Below are 20,613 nucleotides of genomic sequence, written 5' to 3'. Positions count from 1 at the left end.
ATCCATAAGAACGTCTCAGATGTACAGCATCTAGAAAGAGAGAGAGAGATCTATTTACGAAAGGTGATACGAAATTCGATGATACTTTTCCGTATTTTGCAATTGTTTCCAGTTTCTTATTTTTGGAATTGGAAGTGAAAAGCGATCGTGCATCGATTAATCGATCAACGGATCGTGCAATATTTGAAAGAAAATAAATAGTTGAAGCGCATTTAAAAATTTCTAAGGATAAAAAGAATTAATGGAAAAGTGAGGGAAGAGAAGTGGATAAAACAAATGAAACTGAATGGATATTTATGACATGTGGATATTACAGTACACTAGAGTTGAAGAATGCAGATAAATGGACGCGATAAAAATTCTAGATGTACGTGCTTACTTATAATCTTTGCGTAGTAAGTTAGATACTTCGCAAGAAAGAGTGTTAAATAAGAAATTTTCAAATAAATAAACGAAGAAAAATATAACACGATTGAAATAACTTTTGCGTGATCTAATATAAATTTTTAAAATATTGTTGTTGTTAAATTCAAATTATGATATTCTTTCAAAATATTCTTAATATTTGTATCGTATTCTGTACAGGAAATCTGTAAAGAAATTTGATTTAATATATAGTTTGATCGTACATGACTACTTGCATAATTCACCGGAGGACACGTAAAAGATATCGAGGAGGTTGGGTCTCGGTTTGGTCAGAAACGAGATTGGTCAGGAATCCTGGGCATTTTTATGGGGCTTCCTTCCCAGCAAGATTATAGAGAAGACACGTGGGATGTATACTTTGAAAGGGCGGAAAAGGAAGAACGCAAAGAAGCTTCCTCAAAACGACTCTGTCTTTGAAAAAAACTATCCCGTTTGTTTTCATAAACATCGATCGATCGATTAGTTTCATTTGCTTTCAAACTTCTTCCAAAATTTCTTCTCAAAATTCTTCTGAAAACAATATATCACAGGTTACAGAAATTTTTATTATTTCATAGAAATTAAAGAATTCATTCAATTATTTAAAATTACTGTTTCTAGTAAAAAAATTGAAAAATTCTTTGAAACTCGGAGAAAGAATCGTTTCCTTCCCAAATAAAAGGCTGAACTCTAGAAATAAATTCTCGGTTAATAAAATGACAAAGCAAACCTTTCAACAGGAAGTTCTCACAATTTTTATAAAATTTTCCCTTGGATGGATAACAAGCCGGAAGCTACGTCCCCCTCTCACGTTCCTGTCTGCAGCTACCAGACAATTTTCACATATTCCATGAGATTTATTCAATAGACCAAGGTACCTGGCTCGATGAGCCAGGTGAAAGCGTGAATATGAAAAATAAGAGGGGGAAAAGAGACGGCATTTAAATAAGGATAGCTACCTTCCCTTATGGATATCCCACATGGACTGCATTGTGTCGGCCAGCTTTGACCACTGAAGACGGTTTCCATATTATTTTCTCGCTTCTCACCTTTTCCATGGATTTACCCCTGTGTCTGCAAACTTTTCCCAAGTCATTTCCACGTCTGTTCGAATCTGCTTTGGATGGAACTTTATGCGAAAAGTTTTCATGCGTTGTGAAAAATCTTTCTTCGTTGACCGTTGTTAAAAGCTTTTCAATAGTCGATTCGATTCTATGAGAAAGATAAAAAAAAGAAATTATTGTTATTCGTCTTGCGTTAAAAATATTCTAAAAGTTAAGAAAATTGATATTATCAACTTTTTCTTTGTTCACTTCTATTCCTCATCCAATTTTACTTTTGTACTTCAAAAAAGTACAAGTCAAGATTGAATCCGTGGATAAAAAATATTCAAGCAAGATCAAGGGAGAAAAAGAATAAGCAAAGTTTCAAAAATTTATCCAAGAAAAGAAAAAAATTCGCGAGCAATATCTTTACAAATGCCGAAATCTTTACAAGACTGCCTCCGGACATTCTTCGAAATGGTTCTTCGATATCCAGTGAGTCAAGCAAGCAGTGTGCTAGCCTAAATTCATCCCCAGGGATTCTCACCACCGTGAAGTAATTTTCACGAGACTATTCTTTGGTCGTGGATAAAATCGAACATGATATGCAGCAATAAGAAAAAAAAAAGAAAAAAATGAAAAGAAAGAAAGAAAGAAAAAAGAAATAGATAAAGAGGTGGAGAGAAATTCTTGGATGATTTAAGGGCGAGGGAAGCAAGATTGACCTCTTGTTAGGTCTAGAGAAGAAGAAAAGACGTGTTCCTCGTTTGAAACGTGATGGTCGAGTGGCAATAAAAGTCAGTGAGTCCGGATAATCGAGAGAAATCCAACCTAGCGAACCGATGTCTCTTTGATACTGTATCACTCACGTTTCAAATGTTTCCATTGCTTCGTAAATTGAGAAACAACCGGTCGAATCGATCGGTTTCGCCTCGATACTTTTTACGAGTATGTATTTTTAAGTTCCACGCTTTTTGGTTACGAGAAATCCTTGATTTAATACGTTTCAATTGTTCGTGAAAAATCGTTGATTTAGTATGAGAAAGGCAGAGGATGAATTTCTTTTTTTTTTTTCATTATAAGAAGAACTTCGTTCCATCTTTAATATTCGATTTCGAATTTTTTCGAAAATTTATCAGAGTCGAGATTTTGAAACGGATTTATATCTCATCTATGTTTTCGTCGTATCCTTTATGAATGACAATGGAAAGCTTTTCTCTCTGCGTTAATTAGAGAGAAGCTAATATTTCTTCACTGGCCAGACGAATTAAACAGGCGTGAAACTGTTTCACGTATTCGCCAATTTAACCGTGAAAAGATTCACCATGCATGTGCAAGCAAAACGTTATACACTGCACGCTGCTGTGACGTATAATATCTTCCTTCCTAGGTCGTTCGTACTTGCCCAAGGGAGCCTTGCTTCCTGCAGGATAATAAATAATTTAGTCCAGGAAATGTTGCAAGTTATTACGGTCCACACCGTCTACGTATCCAGTTTACTTGGTTGACAGAAAAAAGCTCGTATCGCATCAGATTTATTTAAGATCCGCGTCCTTCCACTCATGCATTTCTTTTCATCTTTCACAATTTTATTCCCCTCTCCTTATTTTTTTCGTTTACGAAATTGCGCAGAAGAAATTGGCGAAATTTGTGATTCGAAACTCGTAGTTTCTTTTTTTTTTTCCCCCTTGAAAAATTTCGTATGTGGATGCAAATTAAGACTCGTGAGTATGAATTTATGTTATATTTGTCCAATGGGGCGTATATATTTGTATAACGTGGATTTAGAATAGCAGAGAAGAATGTAGTCGTGAATTTGTATTCGAGGAATTGATGATCGTGACAAATTCGACTAATTTATCTGATATACTTTTCCAATTTTAATATTTTTATTATTTTCGTTTCAAATTATTTATAACAAGATGTTGAAATTTTGTTCAAAGTTTTATTAAAATTTATGAACATTTAAATAAAAATAATGTAAAAATAATTTCAAAAAAAAGCTTTGTATCATGAACACAATAAAAATATTATGGAAATGGATCAGATGCATCTAGGTGAATAATATGCATGCGTATAATCCACAAAAATGAAATATTCATAATACAAGCAAACATGAATTCTTGTGGAGAAATACGTATATTTATATTTTCAGTATGGATTTAAAAGTATTACGTCGATGAACGAAATATGAAGGAATACAGCGTCGAAAATTACACATTGGAAAAGTGTATAATAGAGGGATCGTAATGCATTCTTGGCAAGAAAATTATAGCGATACACGACAGATGCGTGAAACGTGTAAGTACAGCGGAATGCATATAATAAATCATATGTATTACAACTAGAATTTTCACACAACATTATGATGCATTAACAACTTTTGTGAATTTTGCGAAGATGAATTCTTGAATGGAATTTGTTTTTGTCATTTCAAGGCGATCGTATTATATTATTTGCAATTCTTGATAAAATAAAAATTAAGAGAATATTTTCATATAATTATATAGAATTTCCACTGAAAAAATAAAATTAAATTTATTCAATCTTGAGAACATTAAGACGGATGTGTTCTCTTTATTATCTTTATTGAATCTTGTCGATGCATTCAATTGATATCCTGTATTCCGTCTTGATAAGTATAGACAAGGAAAGTAAATATTGGAAGAAGGATAGAGATATAGTAAAAATTATGCAATTAGCGCCATCTCCAGAGTGCCGCAGATGAAACATATAGACAGAGAAAGGTATAAGTGAAAGAAGGATAGAGATAGAGTAAAAATTATGAAATCAGCGCCATCTCCAGAGTGCCGCAGATGAAACATATAGATAGAGAAAGGTATTAGTAGGAGAAGGATAGAGAAAACGACAGAAGTGATTGTCAGCGCCATCTCTAGTCGAATAGTTGGTGTGTCAAGTGTGAAGTTTGAATATTTTTGCGTGCGTGCGTTAAGAAAAGAATTTGTTTGAAAGTGAATAAATTTTTGTGCAAGAGAAGTATGAATAGGATGCCGTTATTAAGATCTTCAATTGGCACCAACTTCAATATGGTGAGTCTTGAGAAACCATTATTATTTAATAAAATATATCTCGTCGTGCAGCCGTGATGTCGCAGTACAATTGTAGTACAATTATATACGTTATAAAAAATAATACGAGCGTAATTACATTTCGTGGATAGAAAATTTATTAAGATAATGGATTATATTCTCGTTTTCGTTTCTAAAATCATAAAATATAAGCAGATTTTTACTTTGTAGTTTTTGAATAATTTCATATGATTTCGCATATGCGCATTTAGATTATAACATACTAGATGGCGTAAAAGGCAGTCTACTCTTTTCTGACATCGGTAAATATGACGCAGTTGCATAAGATAACGACTGTTCTATTATTTCTGTGTTATTTAAGAGATGGCGCCACATTTACAATTTTTACTCTATTTCTATTCTTATTCCCATTACTTGCTCTCCTATAGTTTGTAAATTTTTAACTTCTAAAGATATATTAATTATTTTTATAATTCTGCTTAATTTATTTGAGAAATTTATATGAAAATGATTCTCATTTTATCTTCCCTTGGAAATATCATTGAATTCCATAGCAGCATCTGCAATAGTAGTTTCAGAATCAATAATTTTCCCATTGATAAAATTTAAAAGAATATATACTTATAATTTTACAATTGTCTTGCACAATATATTACTTCTAATACACATATATATTAATATATTTCACATTTCTATATTTTCCAATATTCCTAATCAAATTTATCTTCTATTTCCATATTCAACTTTATGAATCCAATCTAGGATTTTTAAAATAACTTTTAAACTTTCTTATTCAAATACAATCATCCAATATTTGATACGTATCTTCTTCTGCATCAAATTAATCAATAATATTTTGTCTCATTTTCTCATTCTGAAAAACTTTACTCCAAATTCTTGTTTATATTTAACACGATACCTAATAATTATCAATTAAACCAGCAACGTTGAAAATTCTCACCGGACTAATACTGTTGTTAAAATTAAAAAAGTAAGAGTAGAGTAACAGTAGGAAGAAGAGAAACCAAGATCGATGCAAAGGAAGTTATAGGTCTCGATTTCTGACAAACCCTGATAAATATTTATATCTGACTTTCTCGAAACCAATAGTTTCGCCTCCTGTATCCCACTCGGAATTTTACCCTCTTGTTTCCTGCCGATAGATACTGTTCCTGTGCTCACGTTCCACGCACGTTGGTCGGTAACACAGATAGCATTGTAATGCCCTATTTTAACCAACAACCGGCTGCCGAAGAATTCGAACGTTTCCGGAATAATCTCCGGATTCGGATGCCACGCAATTCTTCCTCGAGTGTCTCTTCCGACTTTTAGTTTCCATTCGACCATCCTTGACTCCTATACCGTATTCTATGTGAGGGTACGCGCCCTATGTGTATTGTTTCCACCGTGTATTGGTGAGGTATTGGAAACGTGGGCTCGAGAAATCACGTCTCGCCAATCGGGCCAAAGTTTGAAATTTTTAAGGGATGAGAAGAAAAATGGGAAAATCGTGATTCACATGCTATCTCATTCTTATACTGATTATGACACCATGAAGAGCCCGGTTCATTTTTCATCAAATTTTAAGTTGATTTCTTTTTTTTTTAAAGTCCTTCCTTTTATATCCCCCACGCAATGAACGTAAATTTTTAATTTTCTTTTATATCTTTACTACCAATTTTTCTTTCTTCCATTAACGAATTATCCAATCTTTCAATTCTTCTCAATCGAGCAGCACAGGCCATTTCTTTAGAAAATAAACGCGGAATCACTCAAAACGGTACCTCCTCCCCCTCATTATCCATTAAACATCGGGGATCCAGCATAAAAAGCTGGCACGTCGCGTCAACACGCACGCCACCCCCAATTTACAATTAATCAATCCGCGGCCGCTTAAACAACCCCCTGAGCGTGACTTCAAAGACTGGTGACACCGTTCCGGTATATAAATCATCGCCGATTTCCCGATTTCGAACCCCCTCCCCTCCTCCCTTCCAAACGCTTTCACCGTCAACCCGGATGCCCGGAGTATCTCGACTGCATAATAACAGGGGCCCATAGTTTATTCACCGGCAGGTTTCGAATAAACACACCGTCACCGATTCGGTTTTCACCGATCGCGCCCCCGTTTAATTGTCGGCATTACCCCCTTCCCTCCCCCGTTCATCCCCCTCCCGGGGAATGAAAATATTTCGCCCGGGTTGTGACATCGATTCGCCGCGATTCGTGGATATTCGTGGATGCACACTCGCACGCGCACACACTATGATGCACGCTACGTTTTCGGATCCACGGGGCCCATTAACCATCCCACGCTTCGTCTAAATGCCGTCAGTTACGCCCTCGTTTAACGATACTTACATTAACCGAAGCGTGTTTATAACGCCGGACACGGGGGGGAGGGAGGAAGGAAGGAAGGGGGGATGGAAATGCGCCGTTTTTGGCGCATGGCACGTGCACGTGTGATTAATTAACGCCGCTTTTGAATGACAAAGCGCGAGTTTCGCCGCGCTGGGATATGTACACGCGGATGATCGATGGTCATCTGGGGTCTTTAAGGTTGAATCTTGGACTTAATTCTTGGAAGAGGGAAGGGGATGTCAAAGAGATTTTTTTTTTATTTATTCGTTGGAAATTTTTCGAGGGCTTTTGGATCTTTTTTTTTTACGGGTTTGAAGAAAAAGTTTTTAATTTTTGAGAGTTATTTATATAAATAGATGATTTTTGGTTAAGTTAATTAGATTTTAGAATTGAAACGAAATTTCTTTTTTAACGAGGGTATCCTGAATTTAAAAATGTTTTGAGAATCTAGAGAAAATTTTCCAAAATTGTTATAAGAATGTATATTTATAAAATATTTACGAAAGGCACGTGTTATTCTGATTAAAAATTCGTAAAATAAATTATATATACGTGAAATAAATTAATTATGCGTTTGAATATCCGTACGCGAATATTAGTGGCCTCTAATTCAAATATACATATGTATTAACATATTCATACTTTAATTCGCGCGCATTTGAATACATGGATATTCAACTATTTAAATACAATTTGCGGAACAAAGATACGACTCTACAAATTTCCTGGATAAATGGAAATTTCGATGTAATTTCATTTGACAAAATTTAATCAATTAATTTTCCGTTTTGATTTGATACAACATCAGTTTTATGACAAATATGTATTTTGTCCTACGACATATATAGATACATGCATCATATATATATTTGCGCGAATATTAATAATTTTTCACGAACATTTATAATATCAATAATAATACGTAGTATCGTAATTGAAAATTGAATTTTTGTTGCAACTTTGACGTAATTTCTATAAGAATAATTATACATTGTTGCACGTTATTAATTTGCTTGGGCAATTTGAATTAAAAGTGATTAAATTTGATAGTCGAATACATTTTTGTATAATTTTGAGAGATGAAAATGTTTTTGAAAATCAAAAAACAGAATGATTGAAAATTCCAAATATCAAGCTCTTTATTCTGCAACAATTCATAATATTTCCTTCTGGAAAATGTTCAAAATCTAATCATCTGAATTTCCTCCCCTCTCCTCTTCATTATAAAATGATACATTGAATACATCGATACATTAAATACAACGTAGTATATTTTAATACAAATGTAATATGAAAATAATCGTTCAGAATTAAATATTAAACATTGAAGATAGACTGTGGAATGATAGAATGCGTCAATTAGTGCAATTAAATTATTCGTGCATAGTTTGGAACTTCCGGATAGCAGTGAAGCGCAAATTAGCAGAAGTGAATAGTACTTCAATCTCTAAATTATAACTAAACAGGGGATAATTCGATTAAATCTATTAGTTGAAACATAATTAGTTTCTGTTTGAGGTATTAGCTTGTCAAATATCATGCCTATAAATAAATAAGGAGGAAACATTTAATGGCATATCAATTTGAACATATATATATACATAAAATAGTGGTAATAACTTCACAAATAACTTCCTATTATCAAACAAATAATTACATAATTATACATTATTTATTAATTATTTATCGCGAAATTCTTCAACGGTTATTCTAAATGAATTTTGAGCGGAAATTCCAAACGTCTGCAACTTTGGTAACAATGATTAATGATTTTTGTCAGAAATACACAACAATTTATACAAAATGAAATTCCTTTCACTTACATTCTCTTATAAAAGAGAAACTCGTACAACAACTCGTCGAAAACTTTTAATAGTTTTCCTTACAAAATTCAACTTTGTAAATTTAATAAACAGGAACGTTAAACTTTTCCTATATCTTTCGATATATAACTCGACTTTCATCTTTTGGAATCGTGATATTTGTAAAAAAAATAAAAGCTTAATCGTATCAATATTTTTCTTTCAATCAAAAATTTTTTAAAAATTTCACCACTTGGTGTAATCAAAAAAAGTAAACAAATAATTCCGATAAACGTTGATTCAACATCAATCGTCCGAAACTGGTCGTCCATGGTAAATGATTAAAAGATTGGACGTTGCTCGTTTAACCGCTCGACAACGCGAATCACCTGGAGGAACACACGTTTCTACTTACCTGTTGAAAATTAATCGAACTATCCACGACTACATCGGTTTTCAATTAATTTTCCCGCGCTATCGGCGTCGATTGCTACAAAGGCGACAGCTCCCAGGAACCTGGGAGGATGAGGGGGAGGGAGGGGGTGGGGGTGCATGCATTTGACAGGATGTCGGCTAATCACTTTCCTCAAATCTCGCCTTTACTCCGCCACGCCACTCACCTGTCTCTTCCGCGATCCAACGTGTTTCACGCGTGTACAAGCTTTCACTCCCCTCTCACTCGCTAGTAACGGGATAAACCTTGCCACTCAAAACGGTCCAAGGAAATAGAAATCGTAGACAGATACTTCGTACTTCTATCGACAAGCTGCGGATCGGATCGGGATGATTCGATACTCGTGATCCAACGTGTCGATTTCTCTCCTTCCAAAACGTATCGCGTCGTACTTCCATATACTTGGATATTGTGAATAATCGCATCAATTTCACATTGTTGAGAATTCCTTCTTAATATTCGAGAATACGAGAATTCTTCTTCGAGAGCGACGCCTTGTCTCGAGATAAATAAATAATCTCATCGTCGAGAGGCGAACGAATAAATTTTAAAAATCATCGAAAGAATGAATGGTAATAAAAGTAATTGTAACATCGACGTGGTCAAGAGATTCCCAGATCCAGATCCAGATCCGTGTCCACCTACACCAAATTCCATTTGTAAAATAGAAGCACGAATGGTTCGCATCTTCATCAGTTTAATTAATTCAATCTATGCCGAAATACTTTTCACGAATACTTCGCGCCCCCTCCCCACGATACCTGACCCTTCCATTAAGGGTATTGAATTTCGACTGTACGTTTTGGCTCATCTCCTCCCCACTACCCCCTTTCGGTGGCCCGAATTCCAGCACCGATCAGACTATCCGGACCATCCGATTCCAGCTAACCAGATCCGTTGAGACACGATTGTACCGGCGTGCCAGAGGTGGACGTTACCGCGAAGGCTATTTTCAATTCGGTGTCGGGTAGAGGAAATTCAATGGGAAGGGGGTGGACCAATTCGAGCTGGAAGCATGTTTAATCAATTGTTGCCGGACGGACAATCCCCCTCCCCTTTTCCTTCACCCACGATGCCTCTATTCCTTACGTCCTTCCGTTTCTATCTCCAACGATTCGCCATCTTCCATCATCGCCACTGTTTTCTGTTCGTTAAAGGGTTACGCGACGATTTCTTTCGATCTGTATTCGAGATTCGATTTATAATTTTAGAGGTGAAACATGAATTATGACAGGTTTGTGGTTTAGGGTGATGGCATAGAAGAAATGATGAAAAGAATTTATTTAGTAAATTTGTTTTCTTTAATTTTGTTAAAGGAGGATTTTTATTGAATAATGCAATTTGTTCCTTTTATCTTCTTATAGTTACTTTATGTGATATATTATAGCGAGATTGGTAATCTTCTTATAGTTACTTTATGTGATATATTATAGCGAGATTGGTATTATCACGGATTGATATTTTTGAATGGTTTCCTCTTATTTGTTATTTTGAAATTGCTTTATACGTGTTATTTTTTCTTTACATTTTCGCATTTCTTTTTCTTCCTTCGTATTCTCACTCGAGAAATGTGGAAAGAGACAAGTTTCGTCCCCTTCCAATCTCTACCTTCTTGCGCCTTTCCTAATTATTTCGAAGAGAGAATGTTTTAATGCATTCACGTAGCCGTTGCATCACGGATAGAGAAACGCGTCTCAACTCCTTGAGTCGCAACAAGCATCCTTGTCATAAGTCGAGAGAAACTTGTCGAATAGTTTTAATTCTGGTTCACGCTCTCCGATGGATACTGATTGAAAAGCCATTGGATTACTTTAACCATTGTCAAACGTTTGATTCCTTTTTCTTGTCAGTTTTTCTTCGTTATAGAAGGAATAAAAGGATGATACTTTAATCAGATATTCTTCTTGTATTTGCCCAGGCTCGAAATCTTTTATAGATATATTTTCGAAATTAGAACATTCTTCGATTCATTTTATTTAAAAATAATTATAGTAGCTCGACAACGAATTTATATCTCGTACACACGTACACCTCTTTTTATATAGTAAATATTATGCATGAAAAGTTTTATAACATTTAATTTATAACAAAGTATCATTGTTAAAGTGAATTTGCATTGGATTAAAGCGAAATATCATATGAAAGGAAAAAACAAATTAAAATATAAAATAGAAATGCATTCGATAAAAAACATTTTATCCAATGGACGCATAAAAGAAAGCGTATGAAGAAAAGTTGAAAAAACTGAAAATATTTTCAGAGCCGAGAATTCTTGCATATTGTTATTTACCGAATTATTCGAAACTTATTTAATTTTTTCCCCTTTCTTTTCGTTGCTCGAAAATGAAGGAAGAATAGGTCAATGCTTGTTGGAATCGTAATTCCAAATGCTCGAGGATTCGCGACGCTCTCGTCCTTGGATCCTCCCATTAACCTTGATAATTCCCCTTACAAAGTGGAGGAAATCTTGCCGCGGAATGAAAAACGCACCAGGAAACCGAGCAGACAAAAATTTTAATTAAATTTCGAGGAAAACGCAGTTGCGAAAATTTCTCGTCCCGTGGCCTGGCCGGAATTTCATTATACCTCCTCCTCGATCCTACGAATTTATATCGTTCTGTTATGAAAAACAGTTCTTATACTGGTATAGAAAAGGATGGTCAAATATGATTCGTACTTTTTTACGTGTTAATTCTGCAATTTTAACACGTTGCCCTCTTTTCCTTTACCCTTTTTAATTTTTATTGATTAATTAGCTTATTCACCTAAGAGTGAATGTCATTAAAAAAATAATATCCACTTGTATATGTTTCTTCGATTCGACAAATTTGTTTGCTTTTTAATTAGAGAATTCCTTTAATTTTAATTTTTCTGCATTTCCAAAGATATTAATATATAATAATAAAAAGAAATTGGATGATAATTGCTATTGAAGGATTAGAAAGATATTGATATCGATATGATCTTCGAGCTGTTATCGCTTTTGTTGTGTACGATCCATCTTTATTGTAAAGAATTTTATATATAAAATTAGGAATAAAATGTATAACGGTATATACAAGTAGGATTAAATTAATCGAATATTGTTTTCTCTATAATGAAATTCCATGATTATTTAGATGTGTATAATTAGTTTTCAATTTAATTAGAAACGTTACAGCTCTTTGAACACCTAAAATCCTTCGTATCTTCAAGTCCTTTGAGTAATATTCCTTTATTCTTAATTACAATTCTTCACTTCCAATTTATTTTCTTTTTTTGCTAATCTAATTATCTATCCTTTTCACTTTTGGTTGCAACCTTTCAATTATAGAAAAAATCGATAATACTTTGCAATACCATTATTCTTCCTATTCGTATTTTCCACGTTCATTTACATTTTTCAATTTTCTTCTTACTGTCCTTCTCCCTAATTTTAACAGCATCGACAAAACGATATTATTTTCACAAAATTTACCCTGCAAAAGAAAATAAATAAATTAATATCATTCCTTCCACGTAACAAGAAGCAAACTTCAAATCTTCACATTTCAACTCGAAAACAATACACAGTTAACGATACACCCGTCACAAGCAAGCTCAGGAATATTAACTCTCTCTCTCTCTCTTGCTTTTCCTTCAATTATTTCATCCGAGATTCCACGATTAAACGGATAAAGAGAGGAATGAAACGGGAGGGTGCTGCTCCTTCTCTTCCGGGATCTTGGACGGATCCATTGGCAAAAACGAGGGTATGGCCCACTTAATATTTCACCGTGTATATAACCGCGGCATTCGCAGATTACTCATGGGGCCTCTCATGGCGGGGCCCCCGCCTCGAGAGTGGCAATCGTCGATAAAACGGAATTACCGGCGTTAATAATCGAGGCAAACTCGCGCGTTTACTCGCGGGACACACACCCCTCCCCTCCTGGTTGTCCAGCAACGCGTGAATGTGAATTATAGAACGTAACGACGACGCTGCCATTTCAACTGCTCTGCGAATTTCTCGGTGAAAATTTCGGTTTGCGCGTTTAGTTTGGTGGGAAAGATGGGGGTGAGAAGTTCTCTTGTAATTAAATAATTGTTACGACTAGTTTGTGAGATTTAAAGGGGATGTAATATAATGTTTGACCACTGATGAAATCGTAGAGATATGCAAAGATTGATTATGATTGATATTGTGACTTTTGATGAAATATAAGGATTTGTACACAAAAGAAGAATTCCATGACAGAGAATAAGCAGAATCAAAAATAAAAATTGCATTGATTGAATTAAAAACGTTATTAAATATTAAATCAAATGGAATAAGGTTTGATACTTTAAGTATAATTATGATAAGTATTTAATTTCAGAAGTAGCTGACAAGTAAGTCAATCAATTGTTTCCAAAAGTATTTCCATATATGAAGTAACACATATATGGCATCGTGAATGATAAATATATTTGATATATATATTTATAATGGCTTTTTTTAAAATGTTTAATAACGTTATTAAAGAATAAACGCAATTTAAATTCACGATTTATATCAAAGATTAAAGTTATCTGAGAAATAGACGGCGCTCTGAAAGTTTTGAGGGTAGAGGTATAATCCATGAAAATGTATGCATTACACTCTTGTGTGGTTTTAGAAGATGTTGTTTTAAGAGGAGGAGAGTTGTAAAGCGGGGGAAACGAATCCCAGGATACGCATCGATACTTTGGGGGTGCAAGCGTCATAACCGTACTTGATAAAAACATCGTCGAGGGGGAAAAAGAAATGAGAAAGGGTGATCCACGAGAATTGAAACTTGACGATAAAAAATTAAAAAAAAAGAAAAAAATCCTCCCTAAAATCGATATTCTATAAATGGAAAGCAATTACTTTTATTATCGAATACAAATAACGCGATTATACGTATATCTAACGAGTATATTGACATACCGTGAGTTGAAACGCGATCTTTAAGTAATGAGCTCCCTTGCATATATATAACAAATGGATCTATTATACAAATTTGGTTACTTGGAAACTGGTACATTGTGTACTTTCCCCAAATTCCTCTAACAAATATTATTCTTATACATTGTATCTATCTCCATTATAATTGTTCCCTCGTAACGAGATGTATACCAAATTTCTTAACACAATTTCAAGATATATCGAGCTAATCTTCTTAAATTATTATATAGAAAAACTCCTGAAATTTCGAATTAGAAAAGATCCCTATAACTTATAACAATAACGGCGATGTCTCTCCACGTTGAGTGAGAAAAAAAAAAAAGGAGAAGAGAAACTTCCGAATATCCCATAGATACGAAACGCACGAAACCGTGGTCGTCTCCAGTTTCCCAACTCGAGGGGCAGCTCGCCAAAGAACTTGGCCCCGCAAAAACTTCCCGGAGAACCTATTACTCGGTAATTATCGAGGGGCGTGGGTACCATCCCCGGGATTATCATAAAAATGCCCCCTTATTATCACGTGAAAATTTCCCTCGATATTATTCCCCGAGAATTACCACCCCCTCCCCCCACTCCCCTCCCCCGCGTTGATAAGCTTTAACGAGCGACCAACGAAACTTTTATTTTTCAATGATAGGGCTAACTGCAGAATGGAGGGGGAGGGGGAAGGAGGGATACGTCCACGAGGACCGCGAAACGCGCAATATCTGCCGCCCACTGTCACGTTTCGGGGATTTATCAGGCCGCCGGTTGACAGGCAAAATAATGAAGTCGCCGCGGTGTGAAAGCCGGCCGAGAAGTGGCCGTTTTTCGCGATCGCTTGTATATCTGCATATTTAAATCGGCGGCCGGCCTCTATTTCGCTTTTTCGAAAACGTCCATTACGTGACGTTACACCCGATCGATGGCACCGCATAAATTTTCTTCGCGGAAGGGGTCCGTTCGAGTGAGTGGCGGACAGGATACGATTTGGATTGCTTTTGATTGTTTTTGAACGGCACGCGTTTGCCTTTCGAACGCGAGAGATGGAATCAAATTTTTAATTACTTGGTCGTTGAACCAAGTTTTTAAGAAGACATGGCGCGAAGTATTTTTTAAAGTTGTTTTTTTTCCTTGAAAAGTTTCGTTCCGTTAAATTTTGATAGTAATTGGTTGGGTATAATAATCGAGATATTTCTTTGAATTTTTTGAATTTAGAAAATTTGTCGAGCTCCTGAATTCTTGAAATTCAATTTTTTTGAATGTTAAAAGTTCATAGAATAATTTTTATTTGTAAAATTTTTTTGTTCGATCTTGTGTTTGGACGTGAGCATGAAACGACAGCTGTTGAAATGTTTTTTCGACTCTCCACTGGAATTAATTAATTGATTCATGCTTTGTAATTTTCGAAAATTTATCAGAGCGCGAAGATTCTACCTCTGGAAATTCAATTTTTTTTTTTCTGTTTTTATTTCAAAATGTATCGATAAATATAATAAACGTTACAGTCACACGACTCGTTCTACTTTATGCAGAGTGAACAACTCGTGATTAATATTTGATGGACAAACAGCCTTTCGATACACGACAACGTGTGGATAATTTTAAAGCGATTCGATGTTCACTGTTCTAATTAGTGCTAATGGTGTGGTAAACAGAATTGAAATTTTCCCGACGTCGAGATATGATTTATAACCCCGTAACGTCATATTTCGAAGAACAACAAGTGATTCTGTTGGCATCAGGTGGCGAGATAGGTCCAACTTTTACCAAAAGTCGTTAACCGAGTGTTGCGTTTAATCACATTGTGAATTTATTAGAAGGGTGGAATTTTTCCTCGTAAAAAATGCGGTGCGAAAAGGTTTCAAAAGGAGACAAAGAATTTATTTCTGCTAGGTATTTGCCTTGGAAAATCCGTGTATTCATCAAACGTACTTTGTTAACGGGTATCCACACCGTCATAAAATTACCCAAGCGGAAATCATCGCTGGTGTAAATCAAAACTGTGGAAAATATAAATTTAATTTCCCACGGCCTGTGTATTCGCCTGTGTTCGGCCAGAATTAACACTCCTTTTATTAAATGTAGACCAACTTCCGTGAAGCGAATTTAATACTGTCACGGAAGTTTCAACGTTGCGTTCTGTTCCATTTAAAAGGAAGTTCTCCACGTTTGCTCGAACCAACCGAAACCAAACGATTCACGTACACATTTTCTACTTGCGTTACACGTTCTCCTTTCATTACAGTTACACCCTTGTGTAAGGGTGTTTTCGTTACTACTTTCGTACCTGGACCACACGCAAAGAAAACGCGATAAATTCGTGACTCTAAAACGTGATTAAGCTTCTCTTCTCTTAACAAGTCCAAGAAGATTAGATTATTAGAGCGTTGTGCCCCTGTAAAGATAAAATAATTATACCAGATAATTACAAGATTTACAAGAAAAGTTACTTCCTGTAAGATTTTCAGGATTTTTATTTCGAGCCTTCTTTTGAAATTGAACACACAATCTTATTTTGGAAAATAAATCTCTTCACTGTATCTCTTCACTTTATTTCTTTACATTAGCCTTTCCTATTTAGATTTTAATCTTTTACAAAATGTAGATAGGATCCAATATCTGTATCGTAAAACTATATGCGATTAATAAAAATTCTCAACAAATTCCAAAGAAAAAAAAAAGAATTTCACTATTAAAATATATATCATTTTCATTTCTCTTTTCGTATCGTCATAAAAAAGAATAAAGCTCAATTTTTCTTGCGTCTCTTTCCTTCTTTTACGCGCTTATATATTTTTACAGTTTCTATATCACTTCCGTATATAAGCAGAAAACCCTCTCTTAACTCTTTTCGCTACGAATTCCGACCATTTTTCCGTTGTTTGCATAAGCATGCGTTATCTTACGATACTACATTTTCACATTTTGACTTGCTCATAAAAAAAAAAAAAAAGAAAAAGGAGAGAGGAAAGCGCCTCAGTTTCCGTGTATACTCGAAGCAATAAAATCTCTTCAGGAGATGGTTTTTTCTTTTTTATGAACAATTCGGAGGTGGCGACATATGCAACGAGATTTTTCTTCGCCTTTTCCTTCGTGTCCACATTTTAAGGCCATATAAATCGCAATATCGAATACGTTATCCGGATTACATTCTACTTCACGATGCATTTTTATCTTTTTTCCATTTTTTTTCCTTTTCTTCTTTTTTTCTTTTTTTACGTGGTCGTGGCAAGACCACTTTATATTGGCTTTTACTCTAAATTTTAGGATGAAATTTGGTTGGGAATTTTTTTTTAATCGATTTTTCGTTTTTATGTCGTTAATAGCGGATTAATTGAAGTAAAAATTTGTTTCCTATGAATTTTTGAATCTTTCATTTTGTATATTCCTTTCCTCCTTTTTTCCTTTCTTTCTTTCTTTCTTTCTTTCTTCGTTTTTTCAGCGGTCATATTTTCTTTCCCAATGGGAAACGAATATTTGAATCATTTATGTATGTTATGTATATATATATCTGAATGATGGAGGAAGGTTGAATTATTTTTAATACATTCTGTCTCGATTATTTTTTAAACGAATATACCATGTAGAAGGGAATTTTAGGGAGAGAGAAAAAAAAAGGGAAAGTAGCAGCGAAAATTGATTTTAGCTTGGACATATCCAGCCTTTCGGGTTAGCATATTCATAACTGACTCCACTATGTACATTGCCATCAAACATGCTATCTATCAAAACTTTGCAACTCCTGTCGAAACTCTCTTGCTACGCGAATATGATTCAAATATTGTGTAATAATATATACCAATAAAATTATTATTGTCGATATATTACCTGGAATTATGTTAAATTTCTTATAACAAGTGAAAAGTCGAAAAAAAGACTTACCGTTGGAAATATTTCTCGGCCGTTCCTCGATGATTTCATTTTACGACATCATAACAATTCTTAATTTGAAATTAAAAATATTCCATTCCATTTTATTATATCCCTCTAATTATTTCATATACAAACGAAGGAAATATTTATATTCGATTCTAAAACCTTCGACAATAATCCGATAATAATCCGAAAATAAGAAGAATCTTGAAAGGAAAATCATCCCAAGAATTCGCTCCCTCTGAAATAACAAAAGCTCAAAATCGCGAAGAGCAAATCGAATTTAATCGCGATTCAATACCCGAGCAGCAGCGATTAATTAATCGAACTAAACTCGAATCTCATAGAACAACAGAATTTCCCCCGATCCCGATATCCGGGGATACGCATCTCTGAAAGGAAATTTCTCGTTGGAAAAATCGGCCGGCTAATTAGCCCAGTGTGCAATAACGATAGGGATCCGCCAATTGGATCGATCGCCCCGCCATGTCGGCCCGGAACACACATCCGTTGACCGTGAATAAAAGGGAGAGCAATGCGAATGATAATTAACCGCTTCGCAAATATTCTCTCCAGCTTTGCCGCATTCCATAAGCCAAAAACTTGGGTACAGCACTCGACGGTTCAAAGTAAAGCAAACAACAAGCGCCCCACCTAGGTAAGGGATTCCTCGCGTAATGAACGTTGATGGGGAGGGGAGGGGGTTGATATCGCGAAATTGCACCGATTAATGGGTGGTACAGCGGTTCCCCCAATCAGCAATTCGTCGACTGTTGTGATTTTGTCGTCCAGTTTTTATTCCTCTCCTCTTCTTTCTTTTTTTTATTGCCCATTCCTCAAACAGGATAAAAAACAGGGATGGTTGGGGTTGGCCGCGTGGCTGGAGAATGACTGTCGGTTACAGAGCCCAGAATTTCCAGGGATTTTCGTTTTCGAAAACACGCGTGATTTAAATGATACCCGTGTAATTTAATTGCATTGTTCGTCAACGATATTTGTTACGCCCGGATAATTAGCCCTTGCTCGTTCCATTTTTTTTTCCGGAAATGGAATTGGAAAGTTTGGAATTTCGATGGATGAAACGTTTTTTTTTTTTTTTGACACCTCTTTCCGGGAATTTGGAGATTCCATTTTACAGCACGGTCCATTGTCTCGAATCATGACGAAATTTTTTTGTTCTTTTTTCTTTTTTCTTTTGTGACGGGGAAATCGAACCGAATGATCGGTTGACAAAGTATGGTGAACAGCTGTCTAAAAAAAAGAATTAAAAAAAAATATTGTAAAATTATTGTTTCGATTTAATATTGAAGAAATAATAATTTAAAAAATATGATATATTTATACAATAAATAATAGTCATCGAATCGATAAATCTTTACTTCAATTTCTTTATTCCACGAAAAATAATTATTTTTTGATATAATTTATTGATGTATTACTGATTGATGTATTACTCATTTTATTAATCAAATATCGAAAAATAATATGATCATACTTACACAAAATAATAATAGAGGTCTAGGTTTCAAAATCTAAAAATAAATCGCTCTTTTTTTTTTTTTCTATCTGAAACATGCAAACGATGCAGAATATTTTTTTCTTTTTACACATATTACACGTAACGGTTAAAAAATTCGAAAATTGAGTTTGCCCCTTTGTTGCAAGGTCCTCAATTTCGCGTATTTGCCGATTCCTCCAGGCGAAAGCGAAACAAACGTATCCCTCGTGTTTAATCATCTGCCTCCCTCCTTCCAACGTCATCGTCCATCGAGTTACCGGTTTAATCGTTACGATTCTCCTGGGAGAATGAAAAAAAAAAAAAAAATAAAGAAGAAGAAGAAGAAGAAAAAAAGGGAAAAAGTAAATTAGGCTACTTTCGCAGTCAGATTTGCGCCCAATTCATCGAATGAATGGGATGCTTGCGAATCGCTTGTGAAACGGTACACACGTTTAACCCTTTCACTCTGCGGAGAATTGTTTGCTGACGGAAAATCGATAATCCTTATTTAGAGACAATTGTGCGGGGAATTTCGTACGAATGTTTATAAGGGGTGAATGGGATTAAAAGTTCGGGGGTGGGTTGAACATTTTAGATTAGGAGCAGGAGTGTGTGTGGTTATGTGTGATATGATCGAATTTGATGTTAAAGAGAAAAATAATTTGGAAAAACAACCTTTTAATGGTTTTTAGAGTATTCAGTTTTTTGATTTCCGAAAGGATTTTTTTTTTATTTTTTTTGATTAATGTAGAATTAATCCGTCGTGGATGTAGCACGATTAATTTTTGGCCTAGGGTTTTTTTTCTGCAAAAAAAAAAATAAAATAAAATAAATTGAAATTTATAAAATATAAAAATCGCCAAAATATTGAACACAGGCCAATATTTATAAAATAAAATGGACAGTCGATGAGAGGAGATGAATTAAACAAAATATTCTCCTTGATTTTATTCCCATTTTATATTCTTTATTTCAATTTTTTCATAAAAATAAATCACGTCTAATGGGCTTAACCATACGATATTGAACTATAAAAATACCTACCTGATCTCATCCGTGAGATTATCGTCCAAAGGATAAGCTTTCTTTTTTTCGTGATTGGATAACAGATGGTACGTTTTGTTCAATTTCGTTGATACGAGATAAGGAAAGAAAAGCAACGAAGATCATTTCGTTATAAAATCGTCAAATAAAAGAAAAATATACATACGTGGTACA

At 34.7% G+C, this 20,613-nt stretch overlaps 1 long non-coding RNA gene across 2 annotated transcripts in view; it reads left to right on the top strand.

Annotated features, from left to right (window-relative positions):
* The first annotated feature begins 4,343 nt into the window (after positions 1-4,343).
* Positions 4,344-20,613, top strand: part of LOC114576878 (uncharacterized) — a 141,856-nt gene continuing 125,586 nt past the window's right edge. The window contains exon 1 of one of the 2 annotated variants that reach the window (XR_009832759.1): positions 4,344-4,498. This is a non-coding gene — a long non-coding RNA (uncharacterized LOC114576878). The remainder of the gene's footprint in view (positions 4,499-20,613) is intronic. The other variant, XR_003696399.2, reaches the window with a different exon arrangement.

Source organism: Apis cerana, linkage group LG14 (assembly GCF_029169275.1).
Source record: "Apis cerana isolate GH-2021 linkage group LG14, AcerK_1.0, whole genome shotgun sequence".
NCBI lineage: Eukaryota > Metazoa > Arthropoda > Insecta > Hymenoptera > Apidae > Apis > Apis cerana.
Note: the sequence above shows the minus strand (reverse complement) of the source record. Positions and strands in the feature narration are given on the sequence as shown.